We start from the raw sequence: 20,055 nt of genomic DNA, 5'->3' as shown, positions 1-20,055 counted from the left end.
CGTGAGAGTTAAGTTGATGAGTTGATGTAAATGATTTGTGGCACTCACCAGCCATGACAGATGCAGACAACCACCTTGTTTCTAGTAACTTACTGAGTTCATAGCAACTGTTTACGAGACAGATGTAGTTTAGGTGTATGTATGAATTTATTAGCATTGCTTTGCTTAGAGCATAAGGTTGGCATAAGGAGTTAGGATGTGGGTGTGTGCGTGTGTGTGTGTGTGAGAGAGAGATAGAGAGACTTGTTTATGGTATATATGTCGAGTGAAGCAAGTTATTAGGTTGGAGGGGGTGGGTGGACGTAGGAATACATTTTGGTGGGTGCGTATACTAAGGTTTGAATGGTCATTCATTTATGTTCCTTGCTTAGGATTATTTGTTCTGCCCCAATTGGTCTTGGCATCTATCTCTATTGAATTCTGGAGTAATGCCATATTTTATCAATTTCAGCCTGTGATAGTTGATGAACAGGCCTACATTTGTTTATTGAAGTTCCAGATCCAAATAGGCAGTACATGGTAAGATTCAAACCCCAACTGGACGAAGAATGCAGCAGCACTTGTGTGCTTATCCCACAGAAACTTATGGATAACGCTTGTTATGCATCTGCCAATTAAAACTAATGTGCATCTATATCTGTTATGTATAGTCGTACCCATGCCATAGCTCTGTATTTATTGTTTTTTGCACTTGCATAACTTAATAGTGCCTCTTAACCTCATCGCATGACAGATCGATGCATTATATAACTACCTGATGCATACATGTTTTTATGTTGATCTTAAATTTTATGCAAGGTACGTTCCTTGGTATAATGCCATACCTGTTTCGTATCAGTATATTATCATTTTTTCATATACCATATCACTTGGTACATCTTCTTCACCTCATTGTATGGCAGACCGGTGTCCGGCTCCTTGTCTGAATGGTCTGCGCAGTGCTCTTCGGTTCAGAGGGCCCCGGGTTCGATTCCCGGCCGGGTCGGACTTTTTGAACCTTAAATGGTTAATTCCCTTGGCTTAGGGGGAATGTGTGTTTGTTCTGTCCCCAACATCCCTGCAACTCACATACCACACATAACACTATCCTCCACCACAATAACACTCAGTTATGTACATATAGCAGATGCCGCCCACCCTCATCAGAGGATCTGCCTCACAAGGGCTGCACTCAGCTAGAAATAGTCATATGAAATTATTATTATGACAGACTGGTGCATTATTGTTGGGGATGTGTGGGAACTGGTAAATGAAGCATGGGTGAAGTTTAAGGAAGCATTGATTATCAGTGGAATACTGTGTAGGAGGGATACTGACTGCAAGGTGATTGGGGTTTTTAATGAAACTATTGAGTGGGTATGTGGGAAAGTGGGAATGAGATTTGTACGTACTAATGGGTGGGTAGGAGATAGGGATCTGCGCTCAGGTGGCCTTCACTTAAACCACAGTGGTATGTTTAAGTTACGAAATTTGTTTAGAAGTATTATAGTGAGATAAATCAGGGAAAGAGCGTGGTCTAAGGAGCGGTGATAAGGGTACAGGGATCGGAAATCAAGTAGGGATGACATAAAAATGTTAGTATTGAACTGTCGAGGTATCGTACAGAAAGGAATAGAATTAAGTAATTTAATAGATATTTACCAGATATTGTGATAGGAGTTGAGTCATGGCTCAGAAATGATATAATGTTTGCAGAAATTTTATCACGGAACTGGAGTATCATAGAGATAGGATAGGAATCGTAAGAGTGAGAGTATTCATTCTAGTGAAAGAAGAATTTGTAAGCTACGAAAAAGTTGAAGATGCCAAACGTGAAATTGTAGGTGTAAGGCTCATCTCTAAAGATAATAAGCAACTTTGGAGTGTACAGACTGGAGACGGGTAGCGCTGACACTGATTCGGAATTATTTGATAAGATAATCAGCTATGTGGGAAATGAACATCATTGTAGCGGATGATCTCAATTTACCAAATATCAGTTGGGCAGGTAATGAAAACAGATAGGAAGCGTGACCAACAAATGGGAAATAAGTTAATATGCGAAGGGCAGCTGATTCAGAAAGTGACAGAACCAGCTAGAGGAAATAATATTATAATCAGTGGAAAACGGTAAATAAAAATATAAACAGACTCTGGGATGGGTTTAAAGCTATTGTTGAGGAATGTGAAAACAGGTTTGTACCTTTCTAAGTGGTAACGAATGGTAAAGATCCACTATATTATAACAGGGAAGTAAAGAGTCTAAGAAGGAGGTGCAGGTAGGAATGGAATAGATTTAGGAACGACTGTGGAAGTAAGGAGAAATTGAAGGAACTTACTAGGAAACTGAATCTAGCAAAGAAGTCGACTAAGGATAACATGATTGCAACCAGAATTGGCAGTCATACAAATGTGAGTAAAAAATGGAAGGGTATGTATAGGTTCTTTAAGGCAGAAACAGGTTCCAAGAAGGACATTGCAGGAATCATTAATGAACAAATGGATTCTTTAAAAGGCAGAAGTATTCAGTCAGCAGTATGTAAAGTTTTTTGGCTACAAGGATAATGTCCAGATAGACAAAGTGACTAATGCTAAAGAAGTATTAAAATTTACCTATGATAATGAAATTTACAATAAGATACAGAGGTTGAAACTAGAAAAGCAGCTGGAATTGATAAGATTTCAGGGGTTATACTAAAGACAATCGGTGAGGATATGGTACCATATCTGAAGTACTTACTTGATTATTGTTTGCATGAAGGAGCTATACCAAATGAATGGAGAGTTGCTATAGTAGGCCCTGTATATAAAGGACAGGGTGATAGACATAAAGCTGAAAATTACGGGCCAGTCAGTTTGACATTCATTGCATGTAAGCTTTGGGAAAGCGTTCTTTCTGATTAATACATGTTTGTGAAATTAATAACTGGTTCGATAGAAGGTAGTTCGGGTTTAGGAAAGGTTATTCCACTGAAGCTCAACTTGTATGATTCCAGCAAGATATGGCAGATATCTTGGATTCAGGAGGTCAAATGGACTTTATTGTGATTGACCTATCTAAGGCATTTGATAGGGTAGATCATGGGATACTACTGGCAAAAATGAATGCAATTGGACTAGACAAAAGAGTGACTGAATGGGTGGCTATATTTCTAGAAAATAGTTCTCAGAGAATTCGAGTAGGTGGGTGGCTATATTTCTAGAAAATAGTTCTCAGAGAATTAGAGTAGGTGAAGTTTTATCTGACCCTGTAATAAATAAGAGGGGAATTCCTCAAGACAGTATTATTGGAACTTTGTTTTTTTATATATATAAATGATATGAGAAAGGAAGTGGGATCAGAGATAAGCCTTTTTGCAGATAATGTTACTCTGTATAGAGTAATAAATAACTTACAAGATTGTGAGAAACTGCAAAATGACTTTGATAATGTTGTGAGATTATGGTATGGTGATAAATGGGGTTAAAAGTCAGGTTGTGAGATTCACAAATAGGAAAAGTCGTCTCGGTTTTAATTACTGCATTGATGGGGTAAAAGTTCCTTTTGGGGATCATTGTAAGTACATAGTTGTTAATATAAGGAAAGATCTTCATTGATGTGATCACATAAATGGGATTGTAAATAAAGGGTACAGATCTTTCAAGTGATTATGAGGGTATTTATGGGTTGTAGTAAGTGTGTATAGGAGAGGTCATGTAAATCTCTTGTAAGACCCCAACTAGAGTAAGACCCTCACCAGGATTACTTGATTCAAGACCTGGAAAATATCCAACGAAAAGCAGCTTGATTTGTTCGGAGTGATTTCTGACAAAAGAGTAGCGTTATAAAAATGTTGCAGAGTTTGGGCTGGGAAGGCTTGGGAGAAGGGAGACAAGCTGCTCGACTAAGTGGTATGTTACAAGTTATAAATTATTAAAAATATTAAAAGGAAAAGGAAACATGTTCCAAAACATCCATAAATTTCCATACATGAAAGCTCTGCCCACAGAAAATATCCCTCCTCCGAGAACTGCCAATACCTCATCCACCCACCCCTCCCCAACCCATAACCATGTAACACACACACACAACACGAGACTCTCGCCAGTCGAACAGAAGGTGTCACAAGAGCAAGCCGGCCGCAAGAGAGGCGAGTGGGTGAGTAAGATCCCGTTTATTATCCCCATTTTATACTTCAGTTCACACAAACTTCACAACTAAGACACTTTTTTTTTCGTTACAGGCTCTCAATCCACCAATAGAAGCAACAAGTTAGCAATTGTATGCAAGTTCAGTGTTTTTTATATATAGTACATGTAAACACAATTCATTAGTCATAACAATTCACATCAGCTGCATGTTTCTGCCAAACATACACATATAAATATTTTTTAGTTTAAATAATTGATGTCAGCTTAACCATTTTTTAGTATTTTGTTACTAAATAAAACCCAGGATCCTGGCTATTTTGATCTTAGGTAGTAGAAACAGCAGCTGAAGATGCCTAAAAAAAATAGGCGAAACATGTCCCTCTTAAGACACAACAGTAATGTAAAAATGTATGTGTAAATCAATAAAAACTTAACACTTGATATTTTGGTATAATGCTCAGTTAAATTCTACATTGAATACGTTTACCATACTTTTTTCCAATATGTATTGATTGACTAGTGTTCTGTGAAAATTACTGAAGGAGAATGAACAAAGAAAAACAATTGAAGGCCTTGTAATGCAATATTGTAACCCATTCAAACAATGGTGAGTGCTCCTGCACATTTCTTATTCGTTTTGCACCAATTACCGGTAGCAAAAGGATTATTTCAACATTTTAGTTGCTTTTGTACCTTTGCCGCTGATTGACCAGTATCTGAGCATTACCTGAGTGGTTTCTGAGCCATAAACAACTCATCAACATGTCTCCAAGTCCCTTGGACTCAGCAAAAGCAGTAGCATTAATGAACGATGGCGGTAATGTAGGTTTTTTTAGGCTGGAAGCATTGAGGAACAGACATCTTACAGCGGTTGAGGCTTGGAGTAGTCTAATGCAGGTCCACAATGTAGGTGCGAGTGAGAACACAGTCAGGAGGCGGCTTCACAAGGCAAATTTAGCTTCTAGAAAACCAGCCAGAGGACCAGTACTACTACCACAACGCCGGAGAAATGTTCTTCATTTCGTGTAGGTCCATGAATATTGGACTGAGGATCAGTGGGGTTATGTTCTCTTCAATCTGAGGTCACCTGACTGAAGAGTTGGGATGTAGAGAAGGGCATGAGAATGCTTTGCCCCCTGTACCTTTGCCGAGATGACATTGTTTCAAGGTTCAAGGGGGTACTGTGATTGTGTGGGGTGGCATAACTTCAGATAATCGTACCAATTTTGTTCTCATTGAGAATGGCTTCCTCACAGCACACAGGTACGTTCAGGTGATTCACCATCACATGATGTCATTCACTTGAAATAAAATACATGGTTATAAGCCTGTTTTGACAGTGCTATTCGCCATTCAGTATTGATTAGTGGCGTGCATTGTTCGAACATGAGACGGGTAACCAAGACAGAACGTCATATGCCTTGCTGCATATGCAACCAGTATCACGCTTGAGTGGAGCGTGTAAGCTAAAATGCCCGAGTTTGCTCCAATTCGTTCGACAGAGCATGGCATGTTCGAAGCGAAGCGTGCTGACTAGGGAGGATGGCCTTGCTTGATTTATTGACGTTGCAAGCACTGTGGTTTCTCCAGATATAGGGAAGCCCTTGTTTACATAGAGCAAAGCCGGGGAATTCGGAGGTATAAGAGAGCGAAGGAATGTTGAGTTACCTGTTAGTTTTGAGCTGAAGTTCACCATGCCATGTGAATCGACGGACAGCGTTATGGCTAATATTCAAAGCAGTGATTATAAACCAATCGAGATGGCTCTGTTCTGATGTTTGGAAGAATTTACTGCTTGTGGTCACTGCAGATAGTCAGCAGATAGGGTATGTTTCCTGTGAAACGTGCAATGCACTGTTAACATATAAATCCGCTACTACTCATTTAAAAAGACACGTTTGCAAATTTAATGCTGGCTTTTCTTGCCAAATATTGCCTGGCATTACAAAGCAAACCATAACTAGCGCGTTTGTTTTCATGTGTGCTAAAGATTTCTGACCATTTAACGCTGCTACCGGAGAAGGCTTTAAAGAATTAGGGCAAGAACTGATTAATACCGGTGCTAATTTTGGAAGTAGATATTGTTGATGTCTTACCGCATCCTTCCATCATCAGTAGAAACGTCCAACCAAAGGCAGATGAAATATGAAGCAAAATAATGCCGCTGATTATTTCTGCTGTGCACGACAAATGTTGCTCGGCTACTGTTGGTATGTGGACTGAACAGTACAACCAAACCCATTATTTGACGCTGACTATGCAGCGTATAGACAGAGAGTGGAAGCTGATCAGTAATGTGCTTTTTACTACTACCAAATTTCCAAATGCAAATAAAACAAGTGCAAGTATAATTGAGGAAGTTCATGAAAGAATGTCTGAGTTAAACATTCCTCAGTGTGATTATAAAGACATGTTTTTTGTAATAGATCAGGGTTCAAACATAAAGAAAACTTTCGAAGGTCATAGACGTCTGCCTTGTGCTGCTCACTGCATAAATACAGCACTTACGCACATATTCGATGAAACAAGATTTCTTGTGGAAGATGCTCCAGTATCTGCAAACACAATAAACGCTGCAAAGGCAGTAGTGAGCTATCTGAAAAAAGCTGTCTTGCTGTCCAGCTTCAAACAACGGTACAGCAAGAAGTAATGACGGGGTGGAATAGTCTCTATACGATGTTACAGTCTGTTTTTAAGCAATATGATCAAATTGTTGTGCTGTTGCAAAATCATAATGCCTTCCAAAAGTTAGATGGCTTCAGTTATGCGGTTGCAGAAGAGATGGTAGCTTTCCCTAAACCATTCAAAGAAGCAACCGATGATCTGGAACATGACACAGCACCACTCTTGTGGTTCCATAAACTGCGGCAGCACTGCTCAGTCAGTGAATCAGACAGTGAGGTATTTGTTAATGATTGATTTCTTCATTTCCTGTCACTTAAGTAATATGCATATAGTCATTACATTAATATTATGTTGAACCTTGATTTTACTTTCAGGAAATCTGTAAAATAAAAATCAGAGCTCGCAAGCTATTAAGTGAAAAGGAACAGGTCTCAACTGTACACAAAATAGCCACATTCTTATGGCCTCCGTTTCGCCACATGAAAATGTTAGAAGATGATGAAAGGAAGGGCGTAATGGACGAAGTCAGACGTATCTGTATAACATCTGATTTATCAGGTTCGTAATATAATTTGCTGTGTGTAGTTACTTAAGTGATTGTATTCCAACGTCCATCAAACATCTTGTTAAGTTTCTTTATTTCTAATTTTATATATTTCACACTGTAGATCCTTCACGTCGCACTGTGCATGCATCGACCAGTCTACAAGAACCTCCAAAGAAAAAGAACAAATTCAGTGAGTGGATAAGCGACAGCTTGGCTGCTGGCAACGAAGTAGGGATGTACCGCAATATAAATGCTGGTGAAGATGATGACGACCTACTGCGATGGTAGAAGGAACACAAAATCAGTCTGCCTACTCTGTCAGTAATTGCCAGACGTACGTTGTGCATCCCAGCAATCAGTGCAAGTAGTGAAAGAAACTTTAGTAAAGCTGGAATGCTTTTAATGAGTCGTAGGAGTTAACTAGACCCAGACCAAGTCAATGACTTGTTACTAATTCATAACAATCAAAAGAGTAAATAATTAGTTTGCAATTAATTCCCAGCTCAGAGCTAGAGGTTGTGCACTAGCAATTGAAAACCTTGAACAAAGAGGAATTTTTAAATTACTTTTGAGGTTTAGGCTATATTTAACTTTGTGTTATAATGACTTAACTTGAATGGTTGATATGAAGTGTCTTTGGTATAGTTAGTAGTGAAATACATAGCTTATGCATTAATAATGTGTATTTAGTTTCCGTATAGAAGCAGTAAAGTATGCTAGCCAGGAGGAATGCACATGGCAGCACGTGAAATTCATTAACCATTTCTCCAACAGTGGTGATATTTTATTATACTTGTGTGAAGCGTGATATTTACTACATTATTTTCAGTATTGTTTGCATACGAGGCCGTCTGAGCTCAGTATATTGTAGAATCACAGTCTAAAAATACGAGTTTAATTGTTGACAATTACATGCCCAGTCATAAGTCCACCATTGAGGCAAAAGCGAATGTTTCGGTAGATAAAGGTGCGCGAGACAAACAGCAGAGTATGGCTAAACAAGAACGAAGGGAAGCTAGCACTTCTACCTGTGCCTGAGACAGCGCGTGAAGGAGCGAGTATGAAGTGGCAAGTTTGAACGAACATAGCTTGCCTCACCTGTGAGAAGCGAGGGTCGGTCATAGCCATACTCGCCAAATATGAACTGAGTATAGGGCATGTTTTGCACAACACTAGTATTGATGAAGACTTTGTGCTTATGCACGATAATGCAAAGACCCCATGCTGCTCAGTGTATCATTGAGTTGCTTCAGGAGGTCAGTGTTCCTGCTGTGGACTGGCCAGTCAAGAGTCCAGACCTCAACCCTATTGAGCGTGTTTGGGACATGATTGGTCGCTGCCTTCGGTGACAAGTTTTCAACTGTCTGAACTAAAGGTGGTGGTACAAGAAGAATGGGGGAATGTACCACTACAAGAGGATATCCAGGGCTTGATCAGGAGGATGTCCAGTAATTGCAGCCAGGGCTGGCCATACCTTATATTGATCATGTAATTAGCATTTAACAAGTTTCTAGTACATTTCTGTAAACTACATGATATAAATAAATAATTATGGTAATCAGAAAATCTGTCAGATTCTATTTCTTTTAATTTAAAACTGGTATCTTCTTAAATTGAAATGTTCTGTGCGTTGTTGTCTTTGGAATAGGTACAGAAATATCCTTTCTTTTATTCTGTAATGATGTTTTGAAAATAAATATTGCTGCCTTAAACTGAGATTACTTTTTTAAATATAAAGGGTTATACTTTTTTTGGAGGGGAGTATATGGAGTCAGAGACACCTAGTGCCCTAGCTAGAGGAACTGTCCAAACGCGGTTAAAATCCTCGGCCCTGCCAGGAATCGAATGCAGGGCCCACTGAACAGAAGCCACTACACTGACCATTTAGCCAAGGAGCCAGACTAATGCAGCAATTTGTAGTGATAGAAGAACATTCTTCAGACAGAAGTTACTTCGCTTGAAGAGGGACATAATATGATATTGACAGGTTTCTCTTAAATATAGAACGGGAGGTATGAAAGATGTTATTGTAAAAAGGTTGAGGCATTTAATTATTTTTCTTTTAATAGCACATTTGAAGACAATTACTATGACTTGTGTTTTGAGGATCATCACTTTCTTGACACTGCTAGTGAGCTGGAGGGAGGAAATTCTGCAGCATATGAAGCTTGCTTGGTCACTCAAGCGATGATATTGATTTCAGGAGCAAAGGAGGTGTTGCAAGTAATGAACCAACAGCAGTGGAGGTAATTAGAGCAGAGTTGAGATATGTTTACATTTATTTTTATAAAAGTTAATAAAGAAGGCAGCAGATGGAAGGAAAGGCAACAAGAGAGGCAGCTAAATTTAAACGGAAGGGGATAATTTGGCACTTTGTGAGAGAGAAACATTAGGGCACGGAAGAAGAGGGAGAATATGAGATAGCTAGCAAGGGGCCTGAAAATGACATCTGTAAATGTAGAAGGGTTTAAGGGAAAGATTGAGAACAACAAAAAGCAATGCTAGAAATTATGATATTGTCACAATGATGGAGAATTGGTTACAGAAAGGGAACAATGTTAAGGTTAAAGGGTTTAAAATGTTGAAGAACAGAGTAATGGGTTTTCAGCTGATTGTGGAATTTGACTGGAGTAAGACAGGATTTAAGAATGAAGGTGAAATTAATTAAATTGGGATGTGAAGAGTTTATTTTCTAGAGTTAGTAAAGGAGTAAGAGCTATTTATAGGGTTAGTCTATTTTTAGCATATCAGTTCTGTAGTATGCCAAGAAGGACATAATGGAAAGATTCAGAGATGAGTTAGGGTTGGTTAGGAGGATGCAAGAGAATTGGATCACATCTTGTATCTGACTGTGGCACCTTAAGTGACACCCAACAGAGGGTTAGTGCCACCTGGATGAATGGCAGCAAGCGACAATGCTTCGTGAAATGCTTGTTTCCCTCAAGTCTCAAATTTACAAGACTGTGATGAGACCTGTGCTGCTGTATGGGACAGGATGTTGGCCCATTGCTAGAAAATAGGAAGAGAATGGCCATGTAGCCTCTAGATCATACCAGACTTGACCACATTAGAAACAAGAGAGATCAACAATAAAAAATTAGCATAGCCCCCATACTATATAAAATGCAAGAAAATCGCATGTGATGGTACATTCATATTAATCAGAATGCCAAAAATTCTGTTGTTAAAACAGCAATTTACATCTCTCCTCCAGGACACTGACCAAGTGGACATGTAAAGAAATGGTGGATGGACATTGTCAAAGACGATATGATCCAAGTCAGAGCAACAGCTGATGCTGCCAAAGATCGTGCGAAGTTTCGTGTCTTGCAGTACATACGATCCTGCTATTCGGGGCAAACTGTAAAAGGAGAAAGAAGAAGGGGATGCATGGGAATATTGCATATTGGTAAAGAGTGACTGGAATGCCAGGATAGGGGATAGTTCTTTAGTGTAAGGGAAGGATTGTGGATTGGATATAGTGGAGAGGACAAGTGAGGATGAAGGGATAAATGTACATAGAAAGGATCTGTTGAGAATTTGTGGTAGCCAAAGTCTGTATTAAATGGCTAGTATAGATTGCAGCTATAAATTTCATTTTGGGTTCCGTATTGATGTATGACATTGACGAATTCAATTCTTAAAAAGAATGTGTGATGAAGTTCCACCTACTCAATACTTAATCATAATAACTATATTAAAAATCATCTTCAATATCTAGGACATGTTTAGGCCCTTTTGTGGCCATCTTCAGGTAAAATGTGAATTATTTGATCATTTAGGAAAGTGAACAAGTGTTATGGATAAACTCCACCTTTACAGTACAATTTTAAGTGTTGTAAAGGTAGAGTTTACCCTCAAAATATCCTTAAGAGTTCAAGATTGACAATACGGATTACTTATGAAGTTAATTTCGTGTAATTAGAAAAGTGATACATTACAAATAAAAAATACACATTAAAAAACACACAAGTACAAATTAAAATAATGTGCCTCTTTTATGATGTTCGTGAAATATTTGTTGGCTTAAAATGTTCTGATATAATCTTTAGTGCAATATTGTTGATGTGAAGACCATTAAGTTTGTTTGCAACTTATTTAATGGTGGATGTAGGTCAAAAGGTGCTGGAAGCAGTACACATGTTTGAAATCTGTCACTCTTGTGTATAACAATGTGTATTATTTTAGTTGTTTCAATATGGAACCTGTAGAAGTTTATATTTTGCTAGTTGAAATCATAAATATCTTCCTAAAGAAGTTGCCAAGATCTAAAAAAGAGAGAATATGGAAGATGATAGTACGAATTGCTGTGAAAATTAACTGTGATGATGATAGGATGGTATAAGGTAGAATAGAGGGAACACTGGTAGATTAACACACTCATGGAAGAAGAGCTGTAGTTTTATAGATTTAGCAGTGAGCACAAGACAAGTATTAGATTTGATGGAGGAGATCAAAGTGGTAGATTGGACAGAGTTTTCACACTAGAAAATTGATTTATCTCATAAATCGGAGGAAGATGGATGTGGAGGTGGGCGGGGGGGGGGGATAGAGTTACTTGGTGTTGGAGACCAGAGATGATTGAGATGGTTAGGTGATATCTTTTGGATGTCAGAGCAATTTGTGGAGTAGAACATTACTACCAACCTCTTCCAGAACACTGTTATTTTGTACATTTATCCTGTTGAGTAATTCTCAGGTTACTTCTGAAATATGTTTGGTAGAAGTTTTCAAGCCTTTTTATGTGGCACCTGTATGTTGTCCATATCTCGCATCCATATAAGAGAGTCAGGATTACATCGGATTTGTGCACAGGAAGTTTGGTAGAGCTACGCATGTCATGATCGGTATATGAAACTCTGATTCGCAGCCTCCCAACTGCTACCGCAGCACATTACGGTGTTGACGAACTTCCGCATAAATAGTGGCTTTCGAAGACAAGAGACTTACTAGATATGGAAAGCAGTCGACGTTTTATAGAATTTTCTAGTTGACTGTTTGGTGCTTGGTTGTGGGTTCCTGAAGCTGGCTGTTAGAAGACTTAAGTCTTCTGAATGTTCAGTTCAAGTCCCAGCATCTGATACATGTGAGAAAGTATTTAGGATGACTTGAAATTCTTTCTCAGAAGGAAAGTATCAGGTAAGACAGGTCGAAACCTATCCTGAATTTTTTTGACACAATCATTCTACTGTAAGAGAATAGCGTGCGGAGAATTGATTTCCAGATTTAACTGCATGGCTCCAAAATCATTCCTCAAATCCTGATACACAAGCATGGCACGTGGCGCAGCAGGACAGCCCTGAGCCAGATTTCAGAGTTGTGGTGTGGCGGCTTGTACATGCATGTAGTCTCTCGACCCACTCTGAAGCTGTATCAGTCCCTCACACAAAAATGTAGCAGAAATAACTAGTATAAATTGCATGATCATAACACGATTTTTTTGTATACCAAACACAACGAATTAGAACTTCATTGTCGCACTGTCCTTTACACATTTCTTTCTTCTCTCCAAACAATATTTAGTGCCACAACGAACTCGGGAGGTCGCGTACTGCAGTTTAAGGCTTGTGTGAGCCTCAACTTTAACATCACTACTCAAAGTTAGAATTTCTGTTAATCGGCGGTAAAAAAAAAAAGCTTTCATTGCTGGAAGAAGAATTTGTCTGACGGTTGAATTTTGCCCGTGGTACCTGGAGGAATCTGAAGCAGTTCGATTTATTTGCGTGGAGGAATGTCTTCATGCCAAGTTGAACCACTGTATGTGGTCCACAAAATGAAAAGGAGGGCAAAGTTGTCTTCAGAGAACTGAAAATAAAGCTTCTCTAAAACATATTTTCAGTTCTGTTCACTTCTGCTTTTGTGGCAGTGACAACGATGTTATCTGCTTTAAACATAATTTTTGAAACCAGAGAACCAAAGGGAACAAAGAACCATCAACACTGATTGTTGGTATTATGGTGTATGGATGTATGAGTGAACTAACCGATTGGGCTATCGTGTGTGTGTGATTTTCTCACTGACAACAGATAGTCCTTTTCGATCGCATTACACGCTCAAACCCGCTTTGATCAATGTTATAAATAGAGGACGGGGTGTAATGGAGAATCATTCTTGAACTGTCTAGAAATTCTTCTGCAGCCTTATTGTTTTGTTTTTGTCCTGAATATGCAAACGGGACACACTTTTAATGATTTTCCTACTCCCAATTCTGTGTTGTTTCTTGAAATGACATGAGAGGCGGAGAAATTACTTTCTTTGATAGACAGTTCACGTGCAATTTCCAAAGCCCACAGTTATAAATCATCTTCACTTACATTTCGCCTACCCCTTCTTGCCTCCTGGAAGCAGGAATAGAGTTTTTCATACATAATTCGGGGCCGATGTCCTTCGATGTTAGGCCCATTATCATCATCATCATCATACATAATTATTTTATGTTCCGTCGGACTTGCCGACATACCCTTATTTTCCAAGTGCTTCGTCCACAAGTAAAGATATCGCTCTGACTTCACTAACCCAAAATATTTGTGGACGTGTGAAAGTGATAATCGCATTTTACCACCTTCGTTAAGCCAGAATTTTACAGCCCTCTTCTTTTACTCCATACTGATGTTTTTTGGCACACTTTTTACATGACTAGGAACATAACTAGAACTGGACTATTTGTTCGGCAGTGGAATTGGACCATCACTAGATTCCAGGGAATCATATTCTAGTTTTGAACTGGGACCCGGAGCTTCACTTGCGATCGACAGAAGGTTTTGACAAATGGAATCACTTGAGTTGCTTTCACTGTCTCCACTGTGGAGTAACCTCTTCAGTACGTTGCACTCCTTTACAGTTATTCTCCAGCAAATTAGTCAGATATTGTCCCATTTCTTTTTTATTGGAGCATATTTTTCCTGAAAGCGAAAATGCTTTTTCTTGGAAATAACTCTTTACAAACTCCGCTGTGTTAATAGGATTTAAAATGTCATCCTCCGAGGAACTCATTTTTACTGTCTTGGTTTCTTTAAAACAACCATCAAAACCGTTAAGTTACTGCTGGATATTGTGAAAACACCACACAGCTGACTAGCGTTCGCGGCTCTGCTTATCACTGTCCTTGGGTATGTTTTTCACCAGGGCTGTCCACTCCAGCCAGCATGTATATGTACAGTCCTCGTGCAACATCCCATTGATACAAATGAGAGATTCAACACATGATTTCGGAGACTTGCAGTTAAAAGTGGAGGCTGATTTTCCGCACGTTATTCTCTGAGAGAACGACTGTGTCAGAAAAATTTCAAGGTAGGTTTCGATCTGTCTTACCTGATATTTTCCTTGTCAGATTATGACAGTTTAGCATTGTCATCTACATTCTGAAGCTCTGTGTTAGATGTTATAGAGGTCCTAGTCTTAATTTTGACCCTCTTAAGGTTGGAAAGTTAGCCATCCATACAATATGGGATCTGTATTATTGGTGGAATCTGGCCTTTGACAAACTGTAGAGTTGTTGTTATGTGTACGGAGAAGAGAGTAGAAGCTATCACGCAATCCTGTTTCATGCCCGCCTTAACTGTGAAGGGTTCTACTGTTCTTCCATTTGTGATCACTGAAGCTGTCATTTTGTCATGCAATAGTTTTAGGACTATTATAAATTTCGCATATAAGTCTCTGGTAAGACCCCAACTAGAGTCTGGTTCCAGTGTATGGGACCCTCACCAGGATTACTTGATTCAAGAACTGGAAAAAATCCAAAGAAAAGCAACTCAATTTGTTCTGGGTGATTTCCGACAAAAGAGTAGCGTTACAAAAATGTTGCAAAGTTTGGGCTGGGTAGAATTGAGAGAAAGAAGGAGAGCTGCTCGACTAAGTGGTATGTTCCGAGCTGTCAGCGGAGAGATGGCGTGGAATTACATTAGTAGACGACTAAGTTTGAGTGGCGTTTATAAAAGTAGGAAAGATTACAATATGAAGATAAAGTTGGAATTCAAGAGGACAAATTGGGGCAAATATTCATTTATAGGAAGGGGAGTTAGGGATTGGAATAACTTACCAAGGGAGATGTTCAATAAATTTCCAATTTCTTTGAAATCATTTAGGAAAAGGCTAGGAAAACAACAGATAGGGAATCTGCCACCTGGTCAACTGCCGTAAATCCAGATCAGTATTTATTGATTGATTGATTCAGTGGACAGTCATGAAGTGCAAGGATTTCCCAAAAGGCACCATGATCAGCCAAGTCAAATGTTTTCACAAGATTTATTAAAGCTATGTAAAGATATTTTGTTCCCTTCATGACACTTCTCCTGCAGTTGTCTTGCTGTAAACATCAAATCTAATTTATATCTGTTTGGTCTGAATTTGTACTGTGGTTTTGGTAGAATTTCTTTTACCAACACTAATATGCAATTGGTTAGTATCCAGTATCTTTCCAGCAATCGGAAAACGCAAGATTTCACAATAGTTTCTGCAGTCTGCTCTCACCCTTTTTAAAATTTACTATCAATAGCAAGATTTGAAAGCCTGGTTGGATCTGTTCAGTGTTCCATATCTTGATTTTGAGGTCATACAACAAGTGACAGGTTAATATATTGTCACCCTCTCAAAAGATTTCTACCGGTATGGCACCTGGGCCAGTTCCTTTATGGATTTTAGACTGTTTAATTGCCTTCTGGACTTCTGCAAGAGTTGGAGATAAGCTAAGTTGTTCCTTAACCGGTGTTTGAGTGGTAACATTCAATACTTGCTCATCAGCTTCTGAGTCAGCATTCAGTAGTTCATGGAAATATTCTTTCCAGCAACTGCTAACAGAATCTTTGTCTCTGGAGTGTTGATTTCCATCTTTTGATCTAAGAGGGTTTATTCCATGAATAAACCCTCTTCTGTAACTTATCATTATTCAAACAATTGCTTCCTTTACCAACATTCCTCTCTTAGCTCATCAGCTCTAGTCATTGCCGTAATTACACAGACATCCTTCTGATATCTTGGGAGCATTGAAGAATGCGTGAGTATTGTTGGTGCCTGCAAATTTCTACATTTTCCTTGTCTTGAATGTCCACCTCTCATTTTTAAGCAAGTGTATTTTTCTTTGCACCTCTGCCTTCATTTCCTGAAATTCATATGGCAAAAGCACACCTTTTCTTATCAGTAGACCGAGCTCGATAGCTGCAGTCGCTTAAGTGCGGCCAGTATCCAGTATTCGGGAGATAGTGGGTTCGACCCCACTGTCGGCAGCCCTGAAGATGGTTTTCCGTGGTTTCCCATTTTCACACCAGGCAAATGCTGGGGCTGTACCTTAATTAAGGCCACGGCCGCTTCCTTCCCACTTCCAGCCCTTTCCTGTCCCATCGTCGCTATAAAACATATCTGTGTCGGAGCGACGTAAAAGCCAATAGCAAAAAAAAAAAAATCTTATCAGTAGGGAGCTGGATATAGCTATTACTGTCAGCCTGACTCTGGTGTTCCTTCAACTTTCAACAAATTGTTTGCGTACAGGTGGAGTAAATTGCATCCTTCAATATCTCCCGCTGTTCCAGGGGATTTTCATGAGGGAAATTCTGCGTTAAAGATTGCTGAAACATCTATTTTGTGTCAGGGTTCTGTAACTTACCAGTATTCAAACAATTGCTTCCTTTACCAACATTCCTCTCCCAGCTCATCAGCTCTAGTCGTTGCCGTAATTACACAGACATCCTTCTGATATCTTTTCTCACAATGATATAGTCTATAAGATGCCAGTGCTTGGCTCTAGGATGTTGCCATGAAGTTTTATAGTGATCTTTGTGACAAAATAGGGTGTTAGTGATATGGCTAAAAGTGGAATGCAGTTTGAATTTCTCTCATTTAAACTACTCTGGCATTTAAGTCTCCTAGGAAGATTATTTTATTTTGCTTGGAAATGTATGACAGATTTGAATCAATATCTGCATAGAATAGTTATTCTTTGACGTCATCTGCTTTTAGGTTAGGAGCATGGGCACTGATAGTTGAAGCCAGTGATATTAATTGAACTTAAGTCTTAGCATCATGACATGTTCATTAATCACAAAGTTTACACAAGGAGTAATTTTCAATACCACCTATTCAATACAATTTATTCCACTATTGTGTGGTCAAATACACATAGAAATTACCAGAATTTTAAAGATACATGTTTCACCCACCTTTTATTGGGCATCATCAGCCACATTCAATCTTAAAACACACACTGGTCTGAGGAATCTTTACAAATTACAAAAAACGTATTGATGAACACTTAATGGTATTGATACTGTGGTTGCATAATAATTACAGCACAAAAATATTGAATAAAATAAATACGTATACTAAAATCACTTTGAAAAATTACAACGTTCGTCTAAAAGTAATTACCTGCCGTCAAGTTCGCTTTCTGTTTCATTCCAGAATGACTACATTGTTTACTACAGACATCCACGTCTACATGGGGAATTTTCTGGTTACACGAAATTGTCATTTAGACCCACCCTCTTGAAAAATTACAACGTTCGTCTAAAAGTAATTACCCGCCGTCAAGTTCGCTTTCTGTTTCATTCCAGAATGACTACATTATTTACTACGGACATCCACGTCTACATGGGGCATTTTCTGGTTACACGAAATTGTCATTTAGACCCACCCTCTTTTATTGAATAATTTTAGCAGCATTTTCGACAAATGCTTCAATGTTTACTAGCGCTTCTCAGCATACTACAATTTTTATTCAACATTTCAAGATGTCTTAATCTATACCGCCTCCAATTCGACTATGTTTTTTCATCCTAATTTTAAATATTAGACTTCAACCTCATCAAATACTGTATCTTTTAATTGTACTATTCTTGTCCTGTGAAGCCTTGCTTTTGATAATCTTGTTCCCCAGGCGTGATATATATTGTTAAAGCTTTTTATCAAAAAGATCCATTTCAGTGTCAGACATGGATTATTTTTAAAATACTATGTGACACAATTACTTTTAGAACAACATTTTAATTTTTCAAAGTGATTTTAGTATGTGTGCTTATTTTATTCAATATTTTTGTGCTGTAATTATTATGCAACCACAGTATCAATACCATTAAGTGTTCATCAATACTTTTTTGTAATTTGTTAAGATTCCTCAGACCAGTGTGTGTTTTAAGATTGAACGAGGCTGTTGATGCTCAATAAAAAGTGGGTGAAACATGTACCTTTAAAATTCTGGTAATTTCTATGTGTATTTGACCACACAATAGTGGAATAAATTGTATTGAATAGGTGGTATTAAAAATTACTCCTTGTGTAAACTTTGTGATTAGCTATTTTCAATACGGAATAATGACGAAAATAATGGTTTGTAATGTTCATTAATGCCTATAGGGATAATGGACAGACAGTCTAGTAAATTGTTCTTCACGGTAAATCCCACATCATATAAATGAGTTTCGTCTGAGGGTTTAATAAACTGAAACTCTATTAAGTACATAACAAACCAAACTCAACCCACGCACCTCACAGTCAAGAAGACATATTCCATCCTCTAACTATTAATTTAAGTGACACCACGTTTGACAACAGCAAATTACAAATTTTTAACAAGGGGGCTAAGCACAATTGGAATCAACCACAAATTCACACAATTTGATCAGCATGATAGCTGAATCAGAGGTAGCTTTGATAAAATTGCTTCTCTAAAAACAAGAAGACATAAAGCACATAATCAAAATCTCCTAGTACAAAGACATGCATAAACAATTGTTAGTCCGCAAAAATAAAATCAAAGGAAACAACATTGTTGTCACCAAGGCAGGCAAAGTAATACAACTGCCATTCTAAACAACAAAGACTGCATTTAAAAAACTGAAGAGTTTTCTCGGATAACAATTTTGTTTCCATCAAAAAAGACTTTTTTTATTATTATTATTATTATTATTATTATTATTATTATTATTATTATTATTATTATTATTAATCATACACAGTCTTATCAGCACAAAAAAAATTTAATACATAACCGGTTTTCAGACACTAAGGTCCATCATCAGTGTTAAAATTTAAATATTTAATTCCACATGAGTGTATCATCAAATTGAGTTAAAATAAGTTTAAAAACTTTAAAATGTAGCCCTGTTGACACAAACTGTAAAATAAAATAAGAAAAGGAAAAAAACAAGTGTAAAAGTATGCAAATAATACATATAGGCTAAACTTACAATGATGTAGAAGGTATGAAATACCATAGGAAGGGCTGGCTTTTCCTCGTGCTCAGGCTGTTGCTCTAGTACTAAACAAACGTTCAGCTTTGAGTACGGAACGAGCTGCAAGATGTTACGTCACCTCAAGGTTACGGTGAAAGCACATGATTTTACATCAACTCAAGATTATAAACAAAATGTTACTTGTGACTGTTTCATTTAAAATTTTATCAGGTTCCCTTGTCTGCACTAAGAATATCTCTTATGTTTTCACGGGTATTTAATTCAAATTCATAATTACCTTTAAAAATTAATTTCATGTCCTTTTCGATCCCTAAAAAGCTGTGGTTATTTTTATAAATGTGTTCAGCAAAAGCTGAATATTTATTGTATATGATTGCCTTAAAATGTTCTTGATATCTTTGATTTAAGGTTCACCCAGTTCTTCCTATATAAAACATTTTACAGTCGTCACAAGTGAGTCTTTATATACTCCCTAATTGGTGTAGATATCCTTTTTGTTGATACTATGTGCATTTATATATGTTGGTTCTAAATGCTGTTTTGAGTTGAAATTTCTTAATTATATTAGGGATTTTAAAAACTTGATTTCCA

At 37.9% G+C, this 20,055-nt stretch overlaps 1 protein-coding gene across 1 annotated transcript in view; it reads left to right on the top strand.

Annotated features, from left to right (window-relative positions):
• The window catches only part of LOC136864642 (maternal protein tudor), a 356,675-nt gene that overhangs the window by 454 nt on the left and 336,166 nt on the right, over positions 1-20,055 (top strand). The gene's annotated exons all lie outside the window — the stretch shown is intronic.

Source organism: Anabrus simplex, chromosome 2 (assembly GCF_040414725.1).
Source record: "Anabrus simplex isolate iqAnaSimp1 chromosome 2, ASM4041472v1, whole genome shotgun sequence".
Classification (NCBI taxonomy): Eukaryota; Metazoa; Arthropoda; class Insecta; order Orthoptera; family Tettigoniidae; genus Anabrus; species Anabrus simplex.
Note: the sequence above shows the minus strand (reverse complement) of the source record. Positions and strands in the feature narration are given on the sequence as shown.